General features: G+C 41.9%; 6 non-coding genes across 6 annotated transcripts; 3 read left to right on the top strand and 3 right to left on the bottom strand.

Moving 5' to 3' along the window:
- Positions 1-391: 391 nt before the first annotated feature.
- On the bottom strand, positions 392-464 carry trnav-aac (transfer RNA valine (anticodon AAC)). The gene has a single exon. It is a non-coding gene; the product is annotated as a tRNA-Val (tRNA).
- A 4,715-nt stretch (positions 465-5,179) lies between these two features.
- Positions 5,180-5,252, top strand: trnar-ccu (transfer RNA arginine (anticodon CCU)). The gene has a single exon. It is a non-coding gene; the product is annotated as a tRNA-Arg (tRNA).
- Positions 5,253-6,314: 1,062 nt separating this feature from the next.
- On the top strand, positions 6,315-6,397 carry trnal-cag (transfer RNA leucine (anticodon CAG)). Its single transcript has one exon. It is a non-coding gene; the product is annotated as a tRNA-Leu (tRNA).
- Positions 6,398-6,785: 388 nt separating this feature from the next.
- On the top strand, positions 6,786-6,859 carry trnan-guu (transfer RNA asparagine (anticodon GUU)). Its single transcript has one exon. It is a non-coding gene; the product is annotated as a tRNA-Asn (tRNA).
- A 409-nt stretch (positions 6,860-7,268) lies between these two features.
- On the bottom strand, positions 7,269-7,340 carry trnae-cuc (transfer RNA glutamic acid (anticodon CUC)). Its single transcript has one exon. It is a non-coding gene; the product is annotated as a tRNA-Glu (tRNA).
- Positions 7,341-9,697: 2,357 nt separating this feature from the next.
- trnag-ucc (transfer RNA glycine (anticodon UCC)) lies at positions 9,698-9,769 on the bottom strand. Its single transcript has one exon. It is a non-coding gene; the product is annotated as a tRNA-Gly (tRNA).
- Between the last annotated feature and the right edge of the window lie 10,551 nt (positions 9,770-20,320).

The raw sequence follows: 20,320 nt of genomic DNA, 5'->3' as shown, positions 1-20,320 counted from the left end.
GAAGAAGGATTTTAAATTCTATTCTGGATTTTACAGGAAGTTAATGCAGAGAAGCCAAACCAGGAGAGATGTGATCTCTTTTTCTGGTTCCTATCAGAACACGTGCTGCAGCATTCTGGATCAGCTGAAGAATCTTTATGGACTCTTTTAAGCAACCTGATAATAAAGAACTGGAGTAATCCAGCTTAGAAGTAACAAATGCGTGGACTAGTTTTTCTGCATCATTTTTAGACAGGATATTCCTGAATCTCTGAATGTGATGACTACTTCACTGGGGAAACTTCGGTAGGCCTGGCCACGATTTCACGTCAGGGAGATTTTTCAGTGAAGGTCATGGAGAGTTTAACTTCGCAGAGTTTGATTGTGCGAAGTCAATACAAACAAAGAAATGTGTTTCCGCCCTGTTTCGAACAGGGAACCTTTCGCGTGTTAGGCGAACGTGATAACCACTACACTACGGAAACTGACGAAAAGCATTTATTTTGCATATTTGTGGGAAAATGCACCATTTTTATTTTACTGCAAATGTTCAAAAAGCTACAAAATAGAGATTTTAAACTAGATTCAGTCACAGATGCTTTGTCATGGATTTGAATGATAGCAAATATGTAGTAAACCTAAATATTTCTACATGCATTGACTGTGGTCTGAATGTTGGAATAGCGCCACCTTTTCTTGATGTGCCAAATATTAAGCTTGGGCATTCCTCGTTAGTATACTGGACAGTATCTCTGCCTATCACGCGGAAGATCGGGGTTCGATTCCCCGACGGGGAGATTTTTCTACCAGCTAACCAATGCTACAAGGCCTCGAGGAAGTCCCGGCGAACGCGTGGGACTACTCGGGAAACTGGACCTTGGCTCAAGCTGTGTTCAGCATGGGAGGAGAACTCCTGATCCAAAATGGGAATATTTTCAAGCGATGGAATGAACGAAACGTCACAAGGCAAAGCAGGAGTTTGAAGAGTGTCAAGTCTGGCCACCTTAGAATTCCGGTTATGCTCTTTGCAGACGATGTGGTTCATTTGGCTTAATCAGGCATTGATCTACAGCTTCCACTGGGGTGAATCATGAGGGGGAAAGTGGGCCTTGGCTCAGGCTGTGTTCAGCATGGGAGGAGAACTCCTGACCCTAAATGGGAATATTGTCAAGCGATGGAAAAAGCATATCTACTGGACATGAACAGCACCTCACAAGGCGCAGCAGACGGTGGAAGAGCAACTATATTGATCTCATGTTATTTTCCAGATTGGTTCAGCTGCTAAATTTAAATTATCAGTCAGGATTTACTGACTAACTGACCGACTGACTGACTCCTAACTGACCTCAGGCCTCAACACCAACAGCAATTTCATGTGTTAACAGGTCGAGTTTTACATTTAGGTCGACACTTGATTTCACAGTCACTTGCTTTTGAAGCCTGGGTAGCTCAGTCGGTAGAGCATCAGACTTTTAATCTGAGGGTCCAGGGTTCAAGTCACTGTTCAGGCGTAGAGTTGCACGTTCTGCTAGATGAGTTGTCCATTTGACATGCTTGTATGGACATGGACAAATTCAGACACTATCATATCATGGGTGTTCCATGCGCAAGTCTTTAAAAAGAATTTTGACTGTTTTTCAAGCAGGTTTGTATCATAACAATGTTGTTGGTAAGTCTAAATGAACAATGGGCAACCTCCATCCATCTTGCTAGCACCCACATCTCTGTACTCATCTCCCTGCTTGGATAGTATGTCCAAGGACATACCATTTATGGTCTATAACCCTTTTCATTGGTTTGCTACCACTCTTAAATAATTCCTTTCATTGTATCCCTCTCAGAAATAACCAAAGAATGACAAATTCCATTCATGTGCTTGTGTTCAACCACCTGTCACTGTATTTTTAGCAGCAGTAGTGTTTTTTAGTTTTTTTAAAACACCTGCCCCGTGTGAGGGTTGAGCTCACGACCTTCAGATTATGAGACTGACGCGCTGCCTACTGCGCCAACAAGGCAACAAAAGACATTGCCATGGTTGGTCTCAGTCTTTGGATGGTATAGGTAGCGCCCCGTCAGACATGTCATTTAATTTACTATATAATCATTTTTGAGACAGGTCCTACTGAAGATCTGTTGGATCAGTCAGGATGGCGGAGCGGTCCAAGGCGCTGCGTTCAGGTAGCAGTCTCCATTGGTATTTTCATTTGGAACTAATGTCTAAGAGTTGATATGGGGAATAAAGAACTTAGCAGTTCTTTGTAATTAAGAGGACATGAATGTGCATGAGAAACGCAATTCCAAGTGCAGCGTTTTGTGAGCATCTTTATTGTCAACACATGTAAAGTTCTTTAGGGGCCCGTAGTGGATGAAATGGTAAAACATTTGGCCCTGGATGCATAGAATTCCTGTCATATTGAGAGACAAAGTTTGAGTGTCCTGAAAAAAGAGTCTTGAACTCTATCTCGCCGACCTCTTTTTTTTTACTGTTTCTTGTTATGTCACGGCAAGAAGTATTATGCTTTTGAGTCGTTTGTCCATCTCTACATCAGAATCAGAAATAAAAAAAACATCAGACATATGCAGTCTCTGTGGCGCAATAGGTCAGCGCAGTCGGCTGTTAACTGAAAGGATGATGGTTCAAGTCCACCCAGGGACGTTTGTTGCTTAAATAACCTGGAGTGAGCCAACTCTGGGATTTATCCTTCTTCAGGAGACTATAGAGCAGCCCAAAGATAACCCAAAGCCTTATGTCTATCAGAAGATACAGTTCTGGAAACCATGTACATATTAATCTTTACAGTCATCAGAGATGGGAAGTAACGAAGTACAAATACTTCGTTAACAAAATAACGAAGTACAAACACTTCATTACTGTACTTAAGTAGATTTTTCGGATATTTTTACTTTACTCTTTAATTTTGGCGACTTTTTACTTTTACTCCTTACATTTTACCACAATATTGGTACTTTCTACTCCCTACATTTTACAAAATTGGCTTGTTACTTTAGTTTTGTGCTAAAGTTCGTCTATCAGGTGTGATTTGGAGTCCATGTTGGAGAATAGCGCGGACACACGCCTCACACCACGAGCAGGCGCGCACGGTACACGGAGACAAAAGTGAGAGAAAAGAAAAAGAGACTAGCTGTCTGGAGGATAACCAGCTGAGATCGTGTGTGCGTCTTTGAGAACTGTAAGTCATAGAACTGATGTTGTCAGTTCATGTAAGCCTGTTGTTGTATTGGTCTGTAGTTCTGGTACATTTAAAAGTTAGCTTGTTTACGTTCTTCTACTGTTGGCTAGGTTACACCTGGCTGTTGATTCGATATAATGGCGATTGTTGAACGTCCTTGCTCATTAAGATAATGTAATTAGTAGTTGGTTTATTGTTATTATTTACAAACATATATGATTCCTATACATTGTGTATGGTAGCCTTTACAATGTTGTTTATTTCATTTATTACCACACACACATTCATAGCAGAGCTGCCCCCCCCCCATGTTTATACTGATGATTGATTGTAATAAAGCAGTAACAGAGAGTTGTCTCCGTCTGTGTTTTAACAGACACACCTGGGCCGAAGTTGGAAACCACAATCAGCTTTAAATCCAGTTCTAATCTAGTCCTCACTAAATTTCAAATAATTTCCCTGGAGTTACCATTACAAAATTTACTCTAATTAAATTGGAACATACACAGACTTCTCACAAAATCACACTTGAATTCATATCTTGCTACTCGGTCAGAATCTTATTAACCTGGAGTCCCAGTCTCTGTCAATATAAATAGGCTATATGTTTATGTATGTTTTAGGACTATTGGCAGACAGCCATTTAAAATGTAGGCAATGGCATATAAAGAATAAAGAATAAAGAGTCTTTTCTCCATGTCCACTGTAGTTTCTCAGTGTGCTCTCTAGTAACATCTGTCTGGTCCAGGGAGCTTTGTCATTCATAAGGCTACTTTTACTTTTATATTTTAAGTATATTGCTAAGCCTGTACAGATGGAGGAGAGATGAAATGTGTCAGTAATATAGGAGATTGTTGGCTGGAAGTATGGAGATACTAATATGCATTACTTAAAAGGAGAAAACTAAAAATATTCTATGGTCATGTAAGTATGTGTTTTCCAATAAAAATTTGACTCGAGAATAATTAATTAGTCTATAAATGATGCTCAGAGGCCCCACATGGCCCTCACCTTGTTTGCAATAGGTCAGCGCAGTCGGCTGTTAACCGAAAGGATGGTGGTTCAAGTCCACCCAGGGACGTTTGTTGCTTAAATAACCTGGAGTAAGCCAACTCTAGGGTTTATCATTCTGCAGGTGAATATAGAGCAGCCCAAAGATAACCCGAGTGGCCTTACCTTTATCTGAAGGTACAGTTCTGAAAACCATGTACTGTACATATTAATCTTTACGGTCATTGGTATGCAGGTCATGTGATGTAATACAAGCAAATACATAAGGCCAGACAGAGACAAAAAGTGAGAGAAAAGAAAAAGAGACTAGCTGTCTAAAGGATAACCAGTTGAGATTGTGTGTGTCTTTGAGAACTGTAAGTCATTTAACTGATGTTCTCAGTTCATTTAAACTATGAGGAAGAATTTGACAAATCAAAATCAAGTCCAGGAACTTATTCTTTCAAACATCACACCTAAATCTCTCAAGTCCTGACCATTCCCTGACCGGGAAATTTGCAGATGGTGATTCAGAGGAGATGTAACAGTTTAAAGTTTAAAGTAACTTAATTTTCTAAATTGTCCGCCTGCAGTGCCAACGAGAGCTCTTCTCTAATATTACCGGGTATGCAATAGCTATTCAACTTCGGAAGGTATTGTTGATCTCAGAAACAACGATAGACAGCACCATCTTATCACAACGCCCATGTTTGTGTTCCTTCAAAGTTTGCAAAAACATTCATCTGAACTCGCAAATCAATTGATGAGATTTTGGAGGTCAAAGGTTCAATGTCAAGGTGACTGTTTCCTCATGTCTGGCCATCCGATTCTTGTGAATGCAATATCTCTGGACGCCTAGAGGGAAGCACTTTAAATTTGGCATACATAACCACTAGGAGTCGCGGATGAACTGATTTCGATTTTGGAGGTCAAAGGTCAAGGTTACTGTTTCATTACGTCTCCAGAACTGTATATGTATTTCTCCTGAACTGGTGATGGGGATGGTTTGTGGATGAAAAACCCCAGTGGCCTAATGGATAAGGCACTGGCCTCCTAAGCCAGGGATTGTGGGTTCAAGTCCCATCTGAGGTGAATTTCAGCAGATTGGCACAATGGAAGCGTCCTGGGCCTCTGACCCAGAGGTCGATGGATTGAAACCATACTCTGCTAACTCTGATTTACATGGTGAAATGAATCATGTTATACCTGCTGGAAAAGTTGTTGACAGCCCATGAAAAGTGGCAAGTCAGTTCATGCATCTTAAAAAATTGACATCCACTACCCTGTCAGGATCCTGTAGCAATGCTGACTTTCCAGTGATGTGGATTGGCTGTTTTGATCATATCCATCGGTTGCATGGATGGGACATCAATACCCCGGTTCTATCACCTGGTTGCTGTCTTGTCTTTGTCGTTCAACGACTATTTGGGCTCACACCTTAACACACCCGAAGCATCTCAGCCTAATCACGCTGCACCTCAAAGGACTCTCAAGCACTCCCAGCTGTGCTTTTGCAGAAGAGTGCCTTGTTTTCTTTTAGCTTGGGAAAAGGCTTTAGCTTATGACAAGGTAAACAGATTGCACCATTGTGCTACTCATTAGTGGGTCCACTTCAGTTATGTATTGAAGCACATCCTTAGAGCTAATGGCCCTCATTTATTAACCTAACGTACGACAGGCTTCACGTGAGATTCATGAAACGTTCCTCTCACACCAATCAAAGCGTAAGAATGATCGTAAATTGATAAATGCAGCGGCTAGAAACGATTGTAATTTAAATATCACACCCCAATATATTCTCAGTTTTGAGGCCTCGCCTCTATTATTTATGACATGGCCAGACATAATCCGGCTAAGAAGCGGCACTTTTCAGAGGTGGGGATTTAAAGCCTGACATCCCAGGTGCTCTGGTGCAGCCAGATACCACCAGGCCCAGGGGAATATGCCGCCTAAGAAAAATGCAATCCTACCCGATGAGAAGAATAAACATTGTGAAAATAACGAAAATATGAATACATTAAACATATACAGGCATTGAACATATTTCTGCAGTCTCGGTCTTTGGATGGTATAGGTAGCGCCCCGTCAGACATGTCATTTAATTTACTATATAATCATTTTTGAGACAGGTCCTACTGAAGATCTGTTGGATCAGTCAGGATGGCCGAGCGGTCCAAGGCGCTGCGTTCAGGTCGCAGTCTCCACTGGAGGCGTGGGTTCAAATCCCACTTCTGACAACTAGTATTTTCATTTGGAACTAATGTCTAAGAGTTGATATGGGGAATAAAGAACTTAGCAGTTCTTGTATTAAGAGGACATGAATGTGCATGAGAAACGCAATTCCAAGTGCAGTGTTTTGTGAGCATCTTTATTGTCAACACATGTAAAGTTCCTTAGGGACCCGTAGTGGATGAAATGGTAAAACACTTGGCCCTGGATGCATAGAATTCCTGCCATATTGAGCGACAAAGTTTGAGTGTCCTGAAAAAAGGGTCTTGAACTCTATCTCGCCGACCTCTTTTTTTACTGTTTCTTGTTATGTCATGGCAAGAAGTATTATGCTTTTGAGTCGTTTGTCCATCTCTACATCAGAATCAGAAATAAAAAAAACATCAGACATATGCAGTCTCTGTGGCGCAATAGGTCAGCGCAGTCGGCTGTTAACCGAAAGGATGGTGGTTCAAGTCCACCCAGGGACGTTTGTTGCTTAAATAATCTGGAGTAAGCCAACTCTAGGGTTTATCATTCTGCAGGTGAATATAGAGCAGCCCAAAGATAACCCTAGTGGCCTTACCTTTCTCTGAAGGTACAGTTCTGAAAACCATGTACTGTACATATTAATCTTTACGGTCATTGGTATGCAGGTCACTTGATGTAATCCAAGCAAATACATAAGGCCAGACAGAGACAAAAAGTGAGAGAAAAGAAAAAGAGACTAGCTGTCTAAAGGATAACCAGTTGAGATTGTGTGTGTCTTTGAGAACTGTAAGTCATTTAACTGATGTTCTCAGTTCATTTAAACTAATGAGGAAGAATTTGACAAATAAAAATCAAGTCCAGGAAATTATTCTTTCAAACATCACACCTAAATCTCTCAAGTCCTGACCCTTCCCTGACCGGGAATTGAACCCGGGCCACGGCGGTGAGAGCGCCGAATCCTAGCCACTAGACCATCAGGGAATCACATCTTTCAAATTTATCTTTGTAGATGTGAGTTTTTTTTTCACTTACTGGAATGACTCATATTGTTTTAGGCGAGGAATGGCGCCTGGCTAGAGCTTCAGAAGGCAGGACATGACAGATTACACATCTGTCACATAGTCAGTTTGTAGTCTTAAATACCAAGTCTCTTGCTGTTCCTTGACTAGTTGGCCACCCCTGCTTTGCATCGCTCCAGGTATGTAGAAAAAAAATCTTTTATGCACCTTTGCATTGCGCTAAAATGTCAAAATTTGGACCTGAATACAACAATAACATTACTTGACACTCACATACATTGGTTTTCAGTTAAAAATGTTGGTTAGGGGTTTAGTTACTGCTTGAAAAAAATGAAAAGAATTGTTATTGAGATGGAGGCAGATGAAGTGTTTATGACCCATCAATGATGACAAAAGGATACATCCTCTGTCGGGGTCTGATTTAAAGGAAATGGTACTCTTTAAAACGTTAAACTAATGAGGAAGAATTTGACAAATCAACCAAAAACTTGCTCTTTTAAATCTGTATCTGTCAAGTCCTGACCATTCCCTGACCGGGAATTGAACCCCGGCCGTGGCGGTGAGGGCGCCGAATCCTAGCCATTAGACCATCAGGGAGTTACATCTATGAAATTTAATTTAACATATTGTTGGTTATATTGTTTTAGGCAAGAAATGGCGCATGGCTAGAGATTTAGAAGGCAGTGGTGCAAAATGCAAAACTGCCTGTTTCGATTTAATTACATGGTAATAATACAAAAACAGAGCTGTAGTGATTACTTGGAAATGCTTCCGGCAGTTTCTGAAATAAAAACCATGAATCAGTGGTGGAAAATGCAAAACTGCCTGTTTCAATTTTGTTACATGGTAATATTAGAATAACAGAGGTGCAGAGATTAGAGGTGCAGAGATTACCTGGAAATACTTACCATGAAATATGTCTTGTCTTTCACGTAGTAACGCTGTGCAATCTGACCAGCAGCTAAACACCTTCCACCATCAAGCACTGGCGACCGGGATCCTTGTAGCACGTTTATTTGAGTAACAAGGGTGAAACTGGGAGAAAACACAATGACCAGTTACTTAGATAGTAATGAGTCACAGATATTAAACAAAGATAATTGTAAAAAAAATATAACTACACAACAGGCTAGCAAAAATGTAAGATGAAATAAAGAAACATGTAATGTATTGTTATACAGTGTACGTAGTATAACCTATGTTGGGATTCTAAATAAACTAAGATATACTTACATGTGGTATTACCCAAGATAAAAGTGATAAACTAGCTTACTGAAGCATACCGTCAGTTAGGGCTGAACAATATTGTGTTTTAGCATTGACATCGCGATGTGCGCATGCGCGAAAGTCACATTGCAGGACGTTACGATGTTGACGTTAATACTTTTTTGCTGCTTGATAGAAAAGTAACCTTTCACCGTTTCTCTTTACTTGATTATTCCATCCGACCGTTCCCCTTTAAGACAGGTAGCCATGTGGGCAACGTGTGGATGTGACGTTAGTCCGACGGGGTTTGGTATGGAAGTGAGGCTCTCCGTGTGTAGAAAAGTAGCCTACCGTTGGCAACAGCTGCCTCTGACACAGTGATGTCATAGTATTTGATGGTAGTGAGTGACGCTACAGTAGTTGGGGTTTTATGTTCTCCTCAAATACAAACTAAACCCCCTGATTAATGCAACATAATCACAACGTCTCCCGGCCATTTCCCACCGCAGAAAGCTGCAACCAGTCAGGCTAAAGCTAATATAGTTAGCTTAAAGAAACAAGCAGAAAGCTGCTACCAGCCAGGCTAAAGCTAAAATAGTTAGCTTAAAGAAACAAGCAGAAAGGCGCTACCAGCCTGTAAATGCAACTACGGTAGCTGGAAATTAAACCTGGGCAAAATGATTGCACTGCTACGATATAAATCATAGTCAAAAAGTTCCCACACCTGTTCCCTTTCTGCTGGACAATACAACGCTCACTGCAAATCTTGAAACACAGACAGATAAGAAATGGTGGAGAAAGTTGGCTTCCAGTACCTATGAAGTAACACAACAATGTCCATGAAGGCACAAGTGAAAATAGGGTTACTGTGATGTGTCATTGGTTTGCCATTATTCTGGAAGAAAACCTTTCGTCATTGGCAGGATTCGGACCTGCGTGGGGAGACCCCAATGGATTTCTAGTCCATCGCCTTAACCACTCGGCCACAACAACCTGAAGAATACTCATACCTGTTTGCACAAATGTCTAATATTTGATCAAATCGGGTTGGGCAAGTAACCTTGCTGGTTACTTCTTGACAAATAAAGCAAGTAACCACACAATGAAAACTACTGCGATGGCTGGGAATCGAACCCAGGTCAGCTGCTTGGAAGGCAGCTATGCTCACCACTATACCACCATCGCTAGACAAGACATCTGGTGTCCTTAAATGTTGTCTTTTCTTTTTCCTTTTTATTAAATTAGGCATTAAGATCAATTTCCAAAAGTTAATTTTTTTGCAGAGATTGCAAAGCCAGAAATCTTGGTGAAGTCGTTGACTTAAATTTTAACAGCCACATTAAGACAATTACAAAGTCAGCCTATTATCCCCTTAAGAAATATCAAGGGTTAAGGACGTATGTGTCAACAGGATTTGGAAAGACTTGGCTATGCTTTCATCTTCAATAACTTTTAAATCAAGGCTGAAGAACATTCTTCTTGATGTTGCCTTTCTTAAATGGTTATTCATTTCTTTAATGTTTAATTTTGTATACTGCCCTGTAACTTTTTATTCTTGTGTTTTAGCTGTTTTTATTTTTTAACTGTTTATTCTTGTGTTTTATCTGTTTTTATTTTTTAACTGTTTATTGTTGTGTTTTATCCAACCAAAAAGGGAGCATATCAATTAAGCTGATTCTACATGGATCCACAGACACAGACAGTGCACTACAATTTCCATTTTGCCCGTGTCTGGTAACTACTACTAACCAATTGAAAAGTTTATGAACATTTGTCCAAACAGGTATGGCACTGCTTTTCAGATTATTGTGGCCGAGTGGCTAAGGTGATGGACTAGAAATCCATTGGGGGCTCCCCGCGCAGGTTGAAATCCTTCTGACAGCAAAAGGCATGCTTTAAGAGTGGTAGCAATCCAATGACACATCACAGACTATCAAATTGCAGATGTACCTCCATGAACAATGTTTGTTATCTCATAGGTACTGGAAGTCACCACAAATGTATCTCTTATCCTTTATTTTCAGTCTGTGTTACAAGATTTGCACTGAACATTGTATTTTTTAAATTGTATTTAAAAAGCAGAATAATATGGTTTAAAGAGGCTTATCTCGACAGTGTTAGAACACCAGGAGGACTTCCTGGCGACCATGTTACACACACTCACACACTCTCACTCACACACACACAATCACACCCACATACATTCTCACGTACACACACACAGAAACATATATACACACATACATTCTCACTCACACACACTCACACACTACACTATTGAGGTCATAACGTAAGTGTGATTGGAATTGAATGTGCAGCGTTCCCAGTGTATTTATGTTATGGAATTAAAAGCTATTCTAAGGATGATTTTGAGAATTATTCATGTTTTATTCATATTATTCTGAACACACAACTGTGTGTGTCAGTCCCTCCAGCATTTCGCAATGTCGTAATGGTACAATCACACAAATTCAACCAATCACCGTGACTTTGGTGCGAACCCCAATTTTGACCAATCACTGCAACTTTTCCGTAAATTTGACCATAACCAGAGTCTCCCCTGACTTCAACTAATCCGAGCAGTCCCACGTGCCAGTCTTTGTCTCAGTAGGACACACATGGGGGATGCAGGAAAAACTGGAGACGTATCGTACAGGATGACCTAAACTGAGAACAGCTACAATCATAATAAGTGCAGTGATGCGTCAAAGTCAAATACTTATCAAACCATAGGAATGTGTCCGAGGCCAGGTGAGGAATTAACAATGTAAGATAAACAAGCCACAGACACATGTTCAAATTCGATTAATTCAACAAATAGTCTTAAATCCTCCAGCCAGTTTCATATTACACATTTGCAGCATCCTAAGCCTTTTTCTAGAAGATTAGTACAAAATTTAGCCTAGAGTAATTTTATTTCCTCCAGTTATTTTTAAACATTTAAAAAAACAAAGACATTGCAACTTTTATTGCAAGACAAAGCTTTACAAAAGCTCCCGCAAAAATCTGGCATTTTGGACTGCAATAATCGCAAAAAGACAAAAAAAATAATCTGGGACTGATGTCTCCATCTGTTGAAAAGTACAATATTAAATATTCCCAGGTGTGTGTGCGCAGGTTTATTTAGGAGAGCACAATGTGATCTTTTGCAGGTCTCTGGTACTGTGTGCATTTCCATGTGTGGAAAGCACAATGTTACCATTACATGAGGTAGTTTGCAGCTGGTTTGTATTATTGTGTGTTTGTGGGGGCCCGTGTATGTGTGCAGGTGTTTTAGTGGGTCTTTACATGTGCTCATCTGCTATAAAGCACAATAGTGTTCCATTGGACCAACAGGTCAAAAATTGACCTAGGAAAAAACAAACACTATGTATTTTAAAACCCTAAAATTCATAAATAATAAAATTTTAAACCGTTTTTTGGTTAATAGAAATTCATTTCTGATAAAGAAACTTAACATGTAAAATTTGAAGTGTTGATCCCTAAGTGATCACCTTTTGTGCAATTGTTTTAGTTTGGAGGCATGCATAAAGTAATGGCAAAAAGAAACCGTTGTGCTTCCTGGCAGATTAAATCATTCATAGCTTACAATTTATCAGAGAAGTATGGTAAAATCAGTTCAGTTAATATCACCACAGATATAAGTAGGTACATGCAGAAAATGTCAAAGGCGCGTCTGGTGGCAGCCTGGTCGACAGCGTCTGGTTGGCAGCTGGTCGCCCAGCGTTGGTTGGCAGCCTGGTCGCCCGCGTCTGGTTGGCAGCCTGGTCGCCCAGGTCTCTGGTTGGCGCAGCCTGGTCGCCAAGCGTCGGGTTGGCAGCCTGGTCGCCCAGCGTCTGGTTGGCAGCCTGGTCGCCCAGCGTCTGGTTGGCAGCCTGGTCGCCAGCGTCTGGTTGGCAGCCTGGTCGCCAGCGTCTGGTTGGCAGCCTGGTCGCCCAGCGTCTGGTTGGCAGCCTGTTCGCCCAGCGTCTGGTTGGCAGCCTGGTCGCCCAGCGTCTGGTTGGCAGCCTGGTCGCCCAGCGTCTGGTTGGCAGCCTGGTCGCCCAGCGTCTGGTTGGCAGCCTGGTCGCCCAGCGTCTGGTTGGCAGCCTGGTCGCCCAGCGTCTGGTTGGCAGCCTGGTCGCCCAGCGTCTGGTTGGCCGCCTGGTCGCCCAGCGTCTGGTTGGCAGCCTGGTCGCCCAGCGTCTGGTTGGCAGCCTGGTCGCCCAGCGTCTGGTTGGCAGCCTGGTCGCCCAGCGTCTGGTTGGCAGCCTGGTCGCCCAGCGTCTGGTTGGCAGCCTGGCGCCCCAGCGTCTGGTTGGCAGCCTGGTCGCCCAGCGTCTGGTTTGGCAGCCTGGTCGCCCAGCGTCTGGTTGGCAGCCTGGTCGCCCAGCGTCTGGTTGGCAGCCTGGTCGCCAGCGTCTGGTTGGCAGCCTGGTCGCCCAGCGTCTGGTTGGCAGCCTGGTCGCCCAGCGTCTGGTTGGCAGCCTGGTCGCCCAGCGTCTGGTTGGCAGCCTGGTCGCCCAGCGTCTGGTTGGCAGCCTGGTCGCCCAGCGTCTGGTTGGCAGCCTGGTCGCCCAGCGTCTGGTTGGCAGCCTGGTCGCAGAGCGTCTGGTTGGCAGCCTGGTCGCCCAGCGTCTGGTTGGCAGCCTGGTCGCCCAGCGTCTGGTTGGCAGCCTGGTCGCCCAGCGTCTGGTTGGCAGCCTGGTCGCCCAGCGTCTGGTTGGCAGCCTGGTCGCCCAGCGGTTTGGGTCCGTTCAGGGGCAATTGAACATCTGCAGTAGTTTTGAAAGCTGCCTCAGCTTCTACTTCATTGGTTTCCAGTTGTGCTGAAAAATACGTAGAAATCGTTATTCCCAACTACCCTTGACATTAATACTGTAAATAATTTACCATTAAGCTTCTTTGTTTTTGATTAAAAAGTAAAGTATTAAGACTTCCTTTAAGACTTGATACCTCCAAAACATTTATTGGTAATTAGGCCAGTGGAGTTTGTTTACATCATTACAGAATCTGTATTGAGATTAAGTTAGCACAGCAGTTGTGTTCATGTGCTGCATCATTTACTGGTTGGGAAATTCCACAATCTCTACAGAGCTACCTTAGCTTAAGTTGGCTGACTGACTAATAAATGTCTGAATAATTTGAGAAGCCAGCTTTATACCCACATTGTATGGTCAAAATAGCTTAAATTAAACATGGGTTGGAATCCCCGTTCCAAAAGCCAGACAACTTACCTTAATTTACTACATTGTGCCACAAAGAACCTCAGCTGTAAACACAATTGAAGCATTTTCCCAATATGGTTTCATAGACCCTGCTCACCTTTTTTAGCAGCTTGGATCAACATGGACTCCATTGACTGGAGAAGTGCAAAGGCCCTCTTCATGGAGATATCATTGGGAGACACATCTGTAGTACAAAATAAATTCAGTTAGTATCCGTAAGTAGCTCTTGAAAGATTCTGTCACTAACGGTCTTACCTCTAATCATTCTCCTCTGCAGCTCATCATCATGTCTTTCATGTTGTGCCACCAACTGGCAAACTCAAGCCTAAGGACAATACAACTGCTGTTAATCAATGTTTCTGCTGTTTGACGCCACATATCATGAACTTGCTAAATTTCATTTCAGTAATTGAGTAATTTACCCTACTCTTTACATTCGCTATACTCACTACATATTGTGAATACAAGCTTCAACACAGAAGAAATGTACAACCTTTGTTAATCCAAACAGTCAGCGCACAAACAACAAAGACCCAACAGCTGCCATCACTCCAGTCACCAAGAGAAAATGGTTCCTGTGCTACATGCCAGGTTAAAACCCATCATGCAGGTAGCACAGCTGTTGCTGATCAGCTCTGATTGGCTCTCTCTGCAGAGTCAGTGCTAGTTGAGATTCAGCCCATGAAAATGGGAATTTGGAAGCAAGGGACATGTACAGACTATGTTGTAAAGAAAGTCCAGGAAGTTGTGTTTTTTACAAGAAAGAAAGTCAATGATGTTTGTCTGAACACTGTTAGACTTTTTTTGTAAATTTGCGTTAACTTACTGGCAACGTGCTGTAACTTCCTGATTACAGTATCATAACTGTACATGTTTTTTTACAGTATAAGACCCTTACTGTAACTTAGTTTTACAGTAGTAAAAATATCCTTGGTTTTACTGTTTAAGAACTCCACAGTGGCAAGCCCCAGGGATTGATTAAATTCGTTGAGAATACTGTAAGGAGAGGCTGTCTTGGTTGACATACCTCTTTAACATTGCGTGGAGGTCTGTGGCAGTGCCTAAGGAGTGGCAGACCAGGGTGGTTGCTCCCCTCTTCAAGAAGAATGGCATCTGCCCATTACAGGAGTATCACTATGCTCAGGCTCCTTGGTAAACTCTACTCCAAGGTGCTGGAAAGTCAAGTTCAGCCAATCCTCAGCAAGGAGTGTACCAATGTATGTAACATTCAGCAGTTGACAGTGGTGGGATTTGAACCCACGCCTCCAGAGAGACTGGAGCCTTAATCCAGCACCCTAGACCACTCGGCCACACTACTTGCAAGTATCACTTCCCCAGATCTGACAAACACAAGGAACGTAACTAACGGTATGCTTGTCAATGTTATTGGAACAAAACGTTTGCAAGGGAAAAAGCCAATCCTTACATTCTAAAAAACGTTATCACTCTTTGTCATTTTTCTCTGGCATTGTTGATTTTAGAATATTGTAACTAATAAGTAGGTTTAGGTCTGTGTGAATATGGGCTGAGCATTTACCTGGGCTGAATATGTGAACATCTTCTTTGCATATTCACTGTAAAGAGCCATTACTCCTCCAACTGCCAACTATTGTTCCAGAGACAATAGGATTTACAGTTTTAGATTGCAAGGTAACTGTCCAAGACCAAAGACTTCAATGAAATACCTCAAGGGATCAAAACAGTTTGTCAAAATGGGAAAGTTCATGTTTTTTGATTAGAAATTCGAGCACAGTTGTTCATCTACCATTCAAAAACAAAAAGTACGATCATGAAAAACATATAACTTAGATTACCTACTACAGCTCTATTCAATACAGGCCAATGTCAGCGTCGTACAGATCTTTCTGCAGACACCTTCACCGGCTAAATACCGATTCCCATACCGGGAGAAAACCTGGGGCACCTGGTTGAAAACCAGGTATCCTAACCGCTAGACCATATGGGACTGACCACATATTTAACAGGGATTTCATGAATCAACTCATAGTCTGGCTGGAAACAGGCCTTTGCTTGAACGTGAATGAAGACGCTTCTTAAGTAAGTTTATCTTGAAGCTTTTGAGTGTTCTTTAGGTTTTTATCTGCTTAACTATTACCGGACAGCGGGGGCACGGAGCAGGCAGAGCGGCCGTTAGGGTAGGAGGATCCTCCTCCGTGTTCGCTCCATTTTGAACTGGCGGTGAAAAAAACTTAACGTCGGAACTTTATGACGAATAGGAGATGTTGATAGGTTGATTTCTGTTAATAACAAACACAACTATAGTCAATAGAAAAAGAAAATATTATATTAAAAGCCGTCTTGGTTCATCTTTCCACTGTTCCTACAATCACCACTCTGTCTGGTTGGAAAACTAAAGGATCTAAACTAAAAGGATGTTCCTCTTTAACTAAAGGTCTATCTCTGTAGGGATCCATCCCATAATGTTGTCACACACTTAGAATAATGATCTGAGTCTGTCAGCAGCAACAGCACAACCTTTAGTGGACGCTGACTTTACCTTTAAATTAGGAGTTTTAAACAGAGACACAACAGGAAGAATAAATCCTAAATCAAAATCAAGCCCCAATAATCAGCATGTGCCTTGTTTTATTTCAGGTAGTCACCATGGAGCTGTTCCACATCCCAGACATTTAAAACAAGTCATCATTGGCGTTATTCTACGAGTCAGATGAATAAATCAGCTGTTTGCTATTTGAGCTGCTCTGTTTCCTGCTGCTCCGTATTCTTTAGTGTCCTCTGGAAACAGGTTGCTGTCCTTTATGTTTCTTTTGGATTACATCATCAGTGTCTTTGCTTTAGTCTGAAGAAACTCCAACAGATTTAAAACCACATGCAGTCACAGAAAATACAAACAGGGAATAGAAAATATCAGACAAAGAATATGAATGAAAAGTCCCCAAAGTAAGAAAATATAATGTCAATCTACCAAACAACAATAACTGGAGAGCATCCAATTAAACCATGGCCGACTTCCAGTATGTCGGTAATGAAGAGAGGAATGTTTGGACATATTACAGATGAATTTTGTTTTTATTAACCTTTATTTAACCAGGAACAATCCCATTGAGCAACAGTAACTCTTCTTCCAGGGAATAAGTTTCATAATACATAAAGACAGGAAAATGGTTCCATACTACAACACAAACAAGACATTACACTTACTTAAGCAGACATACCTTAAAAACAGGCTCCACTGAGATTTGAACTCAGATTGCTGCATTCAGAGTCCAGAGTGCTAACATGAACACCATGGAACCTTTAGAAGTGTTGCAGGGTTATAGACAGTTTTCTTTCACAATAGCCACATGTATGCTATTGAGGTACACAACAATCACAGCAAAGATGAAAAAGCAACAATACAGGCCACTTAAGTCTTTAGTTAGCTAAGCGTTCAGAGGATGTGGGAAAAACAAGTCAAGAACAGGTTTGAAAGACTGGCCAGAACAGTGAATACAGCAGTAGATATGTCTACTGTGTACAAAACAATGGTAACTTTACATGTGTTTACAATAAAATGCTCACAAAACACTGTACTTGCAATTGCGTTTCTTGCGCACATTCATGTTCTCTTAAATGTAAAGAACATTGAAAGTCTTAATTCCAATATCATGTCTCAGACATTAGTTCTAGATGAATACACTAGCTGTCAGAGTGGGATTTGAACCCACGCCTCCAGTGGAGACTGCGATCTGAACACAGCACCTTGGACCGCGCGGCCATCCTGACTGATGTAACTAATGTTCAGTAGGACCTGTCTCAAAAATTATAATATAGTAAATTAAACATGCCGTGATATAGTAGTTTCTCAGTCATCCATGTCATATTAAACAAGGGAAGGTTTCTCAACTGTCAGCCCAAATATATGGGCGTTCATGGAGACATGGAAGAAAGTCACCAGGGTGGCAATGTTACAGTCTAAATGGCCAAGGACTTAAACCTGTAAGCTTACTTTAAACTAAATGTGGAAAGTTGAAAGGTGATTTTTTCACCTATACTGGACTTAAAAACATTCCACCGAGATTTGCGGGAAAAGTGGGATGTGGGAAAGGCAAGTCAAGAACAGGTTTTCCAAAAGTAGAATGGGAGCCAGAGCGTTCCTCTCCTGTGGAACCAGGTTCCAGTTTGGGTTCAGGAGGCAAACACCATCTCCACATGTAAGAGTAGGCTTAAGACTTCTCCTCTTTGATAAATCCTATAGGTAGGGCTGGCTTGGGTGAGTCCTGAACCATCCCTCAGTTGTGCTGCTATAGGCCTAGACTACCGGTGGACTTCCCATGATGCACTAGGACCTCTCTCCTCCTCCTTCTCTCCATCTGTATGCAACCCATATGCTTTGAGATACAAGAAATCTTCACTTGCGCAAATGTCCTATTTGTGCAAACAAAAGGTGGAAACAGATGATCTTGAGTGTAGGGTTTGGTGATTTTATTACCCCTAAGTGTCTGCCGGTGCTTAGCATTATGAGCACCACACTCAAATCATCTGAGCTAACGGCCTGCTTTTTAACTGTTTGAAAAATTGGGCCAGTTCTAGATGGGCTACCTGGTTGTGTATGGTTTGTAGGACTGCATATGTTGTTGACCTTGCACCAAAAAGACGCAAAAGCATGACTGTAGAGTCCAAACCAAGGTGCTACATGCTCCCGTTGGGTTTCTGGAGGTAGACAGGAGTTTCTAACCACAAAGGGACTTGAACCCTCAATCTTCTGCTCCAAAGTCAGATGCCTGTATGCCCATATGCCACATGGTTCAAAAAAGAAAGTAATATTTCCAATCTGAATTTCCACGGTTTATCAGTTTATCTGAAATTCAAGAGCGAGGTAACATTGTAAGAAAGGCAGACTAATTAGGTGGCCAGTTAGCTTTTGTTGAGGAAATAGATTAATGCTAGGCACATCAGTTACCTGTGACTCATATTGCACTTACTGAGCAGACAACCTTACAACTGTATGTTTTGGCCTTGCTACAAAAGACATGGAAAGTAGAGCTATAGAGACTTGAGACTTGTTTTTTGCGTTAATGGCCGATTTGTGCAAACAAAAGGTGGATACAGATTATTTTGGGCGTAGGGTTGGCAATTTTAGTACCCCTAAAGTGTCTGCGGTGCTTAGCCTTTTAGCACCACACTCAAACAATCTGAGTAACGGCCTGCTTTTTGACTGTTTAAAAAGAACAGATGTCCAGAAATAATTAAGGCAAATGAGCAAATTGGCTGAGTTCTGGATGACCTGGATGAGTTGTACACTTTGGCAATTCTGAAACAGTTTCAGACACTGTTGTATCATGTAAGTAACATGCACAAGTCTTTAAAAGAATTGTGGCTTTTTTCATGCAGGTTTGCATCATAACAATGCGGGTGCTATCTCTAAAGAACAATGGCCAACCTACATCATCTTGATAGCACCCAAATTCTGTGCTGATCTCCCTGCTTGGATGGCAAGTCATCTGGTGGATTTTTCCCGTCAAGGGAGAGGAAGCGGATCAAGAGGGAGAGTTGTTTTATTGTACTCACCAGCAATAAAGTTTATTTGTCCACAAATTGCAATAGGTTAGCAACGTTTTGAGCGAAAAAGAATACCACAGCTCAAGTCCCTGGTAAGGACAGCTTGATTCTGGGATATGTAAGAAGTGCTTGCTAACGTCATCTTCATGCAGGTTTGCGGATGTTCACCCGTCTGCTAGTGGCCATGATGAGTTGGGACTTTGGAGCTTTTTAATCGTTTGGTCATTTAGCCAATTTTCAACCAGTTTGTACAATAAACATTTGGTGTTCCTCAGGCATTGTGCAAATTATGGTCTACCCTCCTGCTGTCCAGAAGACCGGGATCCTGGTAACAGCTTAATGGTCATTTACTTAACTTCAATCTGTAGTTCAAGAGATTATTTTTCCACAGCCAGTAGTTTTAGAAGCCTGGGTAGCTGTCGGTAGAGCATCAGACTTTTAATCTGAGGGTCCAGGGTTCAAGTCCTGTTCAGGTGTAGAGTTGATGTTCTTGAACACTTATATTGTTGGGTTCCATCATAAGTCTTTACAAAGAATTGTGGCTGTTTTCAAGCAGGGTTGCATCATAATAATGTTGCTGGTAGTCTAAATGTACAATAGGCAACCCGTCCATCTTGCTAGCACCCACATCTCTGTACTCATCTCCCTGCTTGGATAGAAGGTCATCTGGTGCATTTTTCTTGTCACGAGGGCTAAATGTTGTGGTATCTGGTGAATTCCCAAAAGTGTGTCGTGTCTTCCCTTTCTTCTGTGTGTCTTGTCTGTCTTGCCGTGAGGCGTTCCAGGGATCTAGAGGCGTGGCTTTCCATTACGTTCCGTCATCCACTCAGCTGTTCCTCATCACTCATCCCCACTGCAATACATAAACCGGGCTGACCGCCCTTCAACGCCAGATTATTACATGCACTATTTGGTAATGGGCTCCTAGTCATTTGCGCCTGTGTTGTTGTTTGTTGTTGTATTCTAGTACTAACTCTGCCTCTCCTTAGATCCATCCGTTGTCCCT

Source organism: Etheostoma spectabile, unplaced genomic scaffold (genome assembly GCF_008692095.1).
Source record: "Etheostoma spectabile isolate EspeVRDwgs_2016 unplaced genomic scaffold, UIUC_Espe_1.0 scaffold00569710, whole genome shotgun sequence".
Classification (NCBI taxonomy): domain Eukaryota; kingdom Metazoa; phylum Chordata; class Actinopteri; order Perciformes; family Percidae; genus Etheostoma; species Etheostoma spectabile.
Note: the sequence above shows the minus strand (reverse complement) of the source record. Positions and strands in the feature narration are given on the sequence as shown.